Genomic DNA, 6,484 nt, shown 5'->3' with positions numbered 1-6,484 from the left:
CATGAAACTCTAACATAAACAAAAGGAAATTAGAATTAAGGAGTATGAAGATATTTAAAGGAGTTTGCAGGAATGTTTTTAGTTATCTTCAAGACTCCATTTTTAAAGCACAACTCCATGTTTAATTAACCTATTTGTTTCATAGTCTATATCCTTGTGAACATGTAGGAAAAAATGTGAGAGAAAGTTGATTTTAGACGCAGGACATCATGAAAAAGAGGTTGAACTGTGAATTTGTGAAAATTGAATTCTCTTTTCATTCTTTGAATCACAATCAGATACACTCCATATATTTGGATTTGAGAAACTTCATTCTCCTAAGATACCATTGAGACCAATTTTAGTGCCATAAATTCACAAAAAATATTTGTGTCGCTTCCTAGACTAACCTTAAAATATCTGTTATGACTTCGAGGAGAGGGCTGGGCCGCGGAAGTTGGGAGGAAAATTTCTCCCAACCCCATCTTTAGGGGATAATACTTGGAGGCTCCATAAAAAAAGGCCCATAGTATTTCTCTATTTGTTTCTTCTTTAGGGGAGAAAGAAAAAGCAAGAAAGCAAAGGAATGACAAGGAAAGCAAGGATCATGCAAGGAAAGGTTGGATCAAACAACTTCAGCGAGAATACTTGTAGGTAATAGGTTGCATGTATGATTTCTTAGCTGGTTTTGGCATGCATGGTATGTGCATGTGTGTATCTGGTTCATTTATCGTCATTGGCATGAGCTTTTTTCAGGTTTCGACGGTGGTTTTAGCCTTGCCTTGCCATTTATGGATAGTCATGGTGTGATGAGATTCTTTCTTGGTTGATCTTTGGTTTTCCGAAAGGTTTTGGATTCAGATGAGGTGGTCTAAGGAAAATCCTAAGGGTTGGGGGTGGAGATGGTTTTCTCCGGGAAACCCTCAACAGGTGGGTGGAGACATGAAAATTCCTCAAGGGATGGTAAAAGAATTATGAGGAATCCAAGCTTGGTTTGGTTTTGTGATCTCAGGACCAGTTTAGGTGAGATCACAGAATGGTGAGGGTGGAGGTGGTTTAACCTCAGGATTCCCTTGGTTGCTTATGGATTGATTTATCCCATAAGATCCCACATTCATGCTTGGAATATGGCATGGGGGTGACTACCTAAAAGAAATATTTGTTTAAACCAATCTATGGTCAGGTGGCACGTGGAAGTCCCCAACTTGGTTTGATTTTTCATATGGTTATTAAGAGCTATGTTCCTCTTGTTTTTGATGAGTGATTATACTTGTTATTATGTGGCTTTAATGGTTGTTCTATCAATGTTATCTATATGGTTATATGATGGTTGTAAGCATGGTTATATGATAGATTTAAGTATGGATCTTATCATAGTTTAATTAATGAATGTTTGATTAATGAATGCACGACCTAAATGACATTATGGCAGCTATTGTGAGAAGACATTGGTACTTATTATTAAACCCCAGATAATTTTTAGATCCCTATGTTTCGATATGCATTCATGACCTGTAGATTGTATGCTTACCATGTGTTTGACAAAATGTTTGTCCTGGTTGGGAGGGTTTAGGTCAAGTCCTTGTTCAAGTTTTTGGTTTAAAAGCTTTGTTTCTATGTTATTCATCATTTATGGAAGTTTCTCTGAGTTCTAGGCAGAGGCCTAAGTCCTAGCCCTGAAGAAGTGGTTCAAAATTCAGGGTCGCTGGCATAGAACTAACTGGAAAATTCCATAGTATTGCGAAGCAGGCCTATGAGAGCCACTGGAGGCTTAAATTTGCTTGGAGGCCTTGTCAAAGGAGTGATTGCAGCTCCAGGTCAGTGAAAAAGAGAATTAGCTCAGGGGTTGTACACTTGGAGGGGTTGGGTAGCTCCTATAGGTCCTATACCACCTAAGGGAAGTCAATAAGGTCTTAAGTTTTCGACTCCATTTTCTTAAGGTCATATAAGAGGTTGAATCCTATCATAGTGATCCTCAGCTCATGTTTACCCTGAGAAAACCGGTGAAAGTGGGTAAATGTGGGAGGAGGCGGTTACGATATTATTGATGCATTCTAAATATGTCTAATTGGATTTTTAACCCATTTTTCTATGGATTAGAGAGTAATATATTAGTATTTAATTGCCTATCCCTAGATTCCAAAGCCTTGTATCAATCTGAGTACATTATCAACAATTAAATCATTTGAAAAATTGAATATGTTCTTTAGGCCCCATCCACCTTGAGATTTTGGAGTAACAAGTTTATTTTAGGAGTACAATACCATCCCTTTTTTCCTTGCCTCTCCGAACCAATTAAACCTGAAACTTAATTACTTGATTTTGTCTAGAAATCCTTACAAGATCCATGTTAGGGATCCAAAAAATATAGATAATTTCCAAAGAAAATTTGACAAGAATCAATTAGCCACATTTAGAGAGCCATTGATTGCACTATATTTTGAGTTTCTTCTCTACTTCTACTTTTAGCCATTACTAATCACCTTTTTTATAAGAGACTAGGTATTTCATTCCATCATCTATTGTTAATATCTAAAAAGGAAAGACTCAAGAGTACATGGCCTTTTCATTCTGTGAGACTCCCTAGTAGGAGATTCTTGACTTGTCAATGTGTGGTTTCATACAAGTTGCCTAATATAAGAGATCGATCATCTCTCTAAGGTTTTCCACCATCCTTCTTGTTCCTTCATAAGAAATAGAAATAACATCAACGAATAGTAAATGTGTAACATTGTCAGAAGTACCTACATTGATACCTTTGATGTTTCTAATCCCATATGCCTCCTTAAGAGATATAATGAGGCCTTCTATGATAATGAGAAACAATGGGAGGAAGAGAGAATATCACTGTGTGATCCCTCCTTCAGAATTAAATAAGGGAGATGCAACACCATTGATTAGGATTGAAAATGATACTAAGCTAATGCAACTTATTACCCAAGTAACAAAGCCATGATATAAGCCAATATGAATAACGATGATTCTAATGAAAGCTTTGGAGAGTTCCATCTTCAAGGATAAGGATTTTAGGTTCCTAGGCTTAATTGAGTGGAGACTCTCCCGTGCTACCCCCACTTCCTCGCGGAATTTTCGCCCTTCCAAGAATCCAAATTTTTCTAAATAAATCCAATGGGAGAACTCCGTTCATCCTCTTGGCCACTATTTTGGAGATAATTTTGTAAAGGAAATTACTTTGAAGTTCTCAAAAGGAATAGGATTATTTATCTTATGTAAATCCACATATTATTATTATTAATTATTTAATATTAACATGGGGCATTGATACTAATATGTAGCATTACATCTTAGGGATTGGAGATAAGAAAGTAGTATTAAAAGATGTTAGTATTTTCCTAGAGGTTATGTAGATGACCATTCATTGTAGGCCCTCTTTGATGAATTCAAATAAGAAAGAATTTGAATAAAAGGCCATGTAGCCCAGAGATTTTATCTTTTTGGAAGCTTCGGAGAGTTTGTAATAACTCATCTTTTCCAATTTCAACCATTAATTCTTGGTTATATTCGAGCTTTAAAAAGTTTGGAAAAAATTCAACGATTAATTCTAGGTTATCTTCGAGATTAACGAAGTTTGGAAAAAAGTTATCCAATCTAATTATTGTAGTTTTAGTTTCTTTGGATTTTTATTTAAAAAGAGAATGAAAATAATTGACCCTTTCTTAAGGGATCTCAAAGAAGGTGGTAGCCATGGATCCGTCCTCCCTTTGTATCTTCTAAACTAAATTAATGTTTTCCTTTTTATTCACATACATGTGGGTTGATGAGCTGGAATTTTCCACCATGAGCAAAGGGTATCTTCCCGATCTAGGTTCCCAACTAGAGCTTGCACCATATGTGATAGGGATCCCTTTCAGTATGTAGGCTCGGTTATCGTTAAGGTGTTTTGAGCTTGCTTAATTGAAAGCATGGACATCAATAAACAAAAGGAAATAATTGACAAATATCTTATGATGTACAAACCATGAATAGCCAAACTATAAACAACATAAACCTTATGTAAAGTAACTGTTAGCATGCTTCAAATAAGACTCATGTTTAACAGGATAAAGCGATTAACAATTGTAAAGTAATTCACAATGATCAAACATCTATGAGCATAAGTAAACATGCAACCAAATAGATTATACCAATACCAATGAAATAGTTCATCAGCACGAGCATAGAGTTAGTTAATCAAATACCATCCATACGAAACAATACAATGTTTGTAATATGAGATAGCATGTGAGGAGACTGCGCATCAAAGAGATTTCAGGGACATCCGATCTATCAAGTGAAGAAAATACTCATGGCATTACGACATAAAATATTTGAAGAATCCAATAGTGGAAATGTACAATAACTCCTTGCATTAATTAGAAGAACATAAATTCTCTTAAGCAATGTATATATCTCCAAAAAAGTCCTTAGCAAAAGGTCCTTACAAATGAGGCATGAGGGTGTATTTATAGGGTGAGGGTGACTCTTGGCCTACCCTTGACTCTTGAACTTCCTCATGAATCTTCATCTACATGATGACTTTTGGTATTCCACATGACCTTTCGTATTAAAAAATGTTCTATGCTACTGAAGTAGATACATCAAAAAAAAAACTATCAACCTAATTTGCTAATTTAACAATGGCAAGTTCTGGAATGTCAAGACCGAGCTATTCTGTCAAATAGGTGTGCCATAGGTTGTATTCTTCTACAATGGGAGTGATCTGTGACTGATCTTCATCATGTCGGTGCAGGCACTCGAGTGCGTTTGGGATGAGGGTGGTCTGTTTGGCATGCACCTAGTTGTTCAGGGTTACCAGTTTGGTGTAAATCCTCACTGGTTCTACCACATAACACGTGATATTTTCTTTGGTGATTGGCATGTCCTCTGTACGGGATGCTTGTTTATATGTCTCTATGAATGCCTGTACTTCCTTGGAGATCTCATCCTGCCTCCTTACCTGTCTGAATTCTCCTATTGAGGGGACCCCACTAAGTTGGATCATAGATTCTTAGTCACTGAATATATGCCTGTAGGATGCTAATATCATGTCCACATATTTGGTCAATTTGTCCTTAGATTGAATCTTGATGCAGAGTTGAACCTTGGCATTCTGCATGGTGATCCAATCCTTCTTAGGGACCACCGCTGGTGCTCCTGGGTATTTGACGAACCATTCATGTATCTTATCTAGAGCAATCATAGCCTCCTTTAGCATCGCGACTCTTTCTTTTGTGTGGGCTTGGATTGTCACGATTGGGGCCACTATGTGATGCAGTTTGGACACCTCTCCGTAGACTATTGCCATGGCCTCCCCAAGGGTCTTCGTTTCTGCTTCGATTGCTGCCTAAAATTTTGCTTCGCTTGGCTGAACTAAATGGGTTGTCGCATTCTCTTCCTCTACCTTGCTTCTCTCCTGCTGCACTATGGTGGCCCTTAGTTCGGATGAATAAAGCATGTTCTGAAGGTCTGCAATCTGCTTGCTCATCTGGTCCACATTGTGTTCTGTGGCGGCAACGAAATTTGTCCTGGCCGAGGTGATCATTTGCGGGTTTGCTGTGATGTTGGGCACAATTTCCTTGGCCGTGGTTACTGATAAAGGCTCAGCTGGATTCCTGGCACAATATTTTTTCCTTTCTTGCACAATCTTGAGGCTAACTTCATCGAAAGTGAGCCTTGTGAGATCTAGGACCTCCTCTTCCTGTCCCTTTGAGAAACCCAGTTCTTGCAAGGGGAGGTGTCTGCTAATGAGGGGAGTGGTAGGAGGCACATCTAATGGGGGAAGTTCACTTTGCCCTGTATCGAGCTCGACTATTTTGATAGTTTCTCCTTGTTCACTTCCTCGACTTCCTTTTCTTTGTTCCTCCTTAGTTCTTCCTCCTGTTGCCTCTTCTCTTGATCTGTGAGCGCTTGTTGCCTCTCTAGCTCGTCTTCCATATTTTTCAACTCTTGCTCTAATCTCCTGTTCTCCTCCTCCTGTTTTCTCTTCTTTATTTCTTCCTGTGCCCTTCTTTCTTCCTCCTATTTTCTCTTCTCTGCTTCTTCCTATGCCCTTCTTTCTTCCTCCTATTTTCTCTTCTATGCTTCTTCCTACGTCCTTCTTTCTTCCTGCTTCTTTCTGTTCTCTACTTCTCCCTACGCCCTTCTTTCTTCCTGCTTCTTTTCTTGCAGTTGTTTCTCCTTTTCTCACTCTTCTTGTCATCTCCTTTTCTCGCTCTAGCCTTGGTTGCTGGAATCTTGAGATTGTTTGATTTCTAGCTCTCTTTTCCTCTTAAGCTCTTGATTTTTCCTTTCCAAGGTGGTGTTCCTTTGTTCCAACGTCGAATTAATGTCCTTCTCTTCGTGGTCGCTCAAGACATATTCGACCTCTTTTCCTTTTCACTTCTTAGATTCCTCGGTGCCTTTTGGTGCCTTGTGCTGTTTTTTATTTATGGTGGAAGCTCTTTCGTTAAGGCTCACGTCTTCCTGGGAATCGTCGAGGAGCTCCTCATATCTGGCCTGCTGCTCA

Source organism: Pinus tabuliformis, chromosome 8 (assembly GCF_031772625.1).
Source record: "Pinus tabuliformis cultivar Carrire ecotype Pingquan chromosome 8, CPIR1, whole genome shotgun sequence".
NCBI lineage: Eukaryota > Viridiplantae > Streptophyta > Pinopsida > Pinales > Pinaceae > Pinus > Pinus tabuliformis.
Note: the sequence above shows the minus strand (reverse complement) of the source record.